Source organism: Electrophorus electricus, chromosome 1, assembly GCF_013358815.1.
Source record: "Electrophorus electricus isolate fEleEle1 chromosome 1, fEleEle1.pri, whole genome shotgun sequence".
Taxonomy (NCBI): Eukaryota; Metazoa; Chordata; class Actinopteri; order Gymnotiformes; family Gymnotidae; genus Electrophorus; species Electrophorus electricus.
Window position 1 is genome coordinate 33,456,364 of NC_049535.1, and position 1,204 is coordinate 33,457,567.

The window sequence follows — 1,204 nt, forward strand, 5'->3', positions numbered from 1 at the left end:
TCCCACGTCTCGGCTGGGGCGGAACGCTGCCTTGGAGTCGGCGTGGAAAGAGACATGAAAGCGTGAAATGAAAATAAAACCTAGTGAGGTGACTCGGTGGTTATAAGTTACGCTGTCCGGAACGTTAGTGAAAGAAGAAAGCGTTTTAATGGACGCATCTCTTCGGTTATAGCGAGTAAGTTTCGCCGTCCCTATTGTAAACAGGCTTTTCCAGTCAACGACATGGAGACTCGGTTGACGTGCAACCGCTGAAGGCGACCACCACAGGTACGGCGAATTACATTTCCATTTTTTGTCCATAATAAATGTTTTACTCGGAAGGATGTTTCGGGCAAGTTGATCATTTCCGCGCAGCCGTCTCCGTCGCGTGGGGAAGCTACGGGCCGCGCGTGCCGGTACGTGCAGCCGGTTAAAAAAAAAAGCAAAAATAGTAGCAGACGACACGAAAGACACATATCCTGATGAACAGTGTTCTTAAAAACAAAGACACTCAACAATGTTGTTCTCTTAATCTCCATGTTTGAATACACAGTGATGCACAGACACTAACTCATCACGTAAAAGTGTTTTGAGTCTTTGAAGTGTCACTAAAATGTCACTAAAACCATGTCAGCAGGTTGTCGATATGAGATACAGGCTATAAAATAACTTATTTACTGTTCGTAATATGGAAAAACACATCCCCTTTCTGGTTAAGAAGAAGCGTTATTCTCGTTCTTTATTATTAATATTATTAGGAGCCTAGTGGTTGTGGTAGCAGTAGTAGTAGTAGTAAGACTAGTTACAACAATATTATTACTATTACTACAGTTATTACGCATAATGTTTTATTTTTTTAAAGGGATCTTGCAATCTGAGTGACTCAGCAGCAGTGACACCTCGTGCATGACTCGATATGCCCGTAAAACGGATAAAATACGGCTGTAAAAAATGGGAACTTCCCCTTTTAAAGGGACGTATGATAATGGTTCCGTTTCCATTTGCAGACAACGTTCATTAAATTCATCAGTCCTTTAAACTTATCATTAAATAGACCTTTTTATAGATCCCGTCAGTTTCAGTGGCGCATAATAATGGTTGCATACCAATAAGAGGACGTTTGGGAGGAGGGTGTGTGAGCTTTTGTGGTTTGTAGGTTTGTCATGCTTTAATCACAGACTCCACTCAGCAATACGCGAGGGCTGGTTTTGGCGCGCTTTTGTAG

At 42.1% G+C, this 1,204-nt stretch overlaps 1 protein-coding gene across 1 annotated transcript in view; it reads left to right on the forward strand.

Moving 5' to 3' along the window:
* Positions 1-1,204, forward strand: part of bcl2l12 (BCL2 like 12) — a 6,644-nt gene continuing 5,440 nt past the window's right edge. Inside the window, exon 1 of the mRNA XM_027015665.2 lies at positions 1-267. The gene's annotated coding sequence lies outside the window, so the exon portion shown is untranslated. The remainder of the gene's footprint in view (positions 268-1,204) is intronic.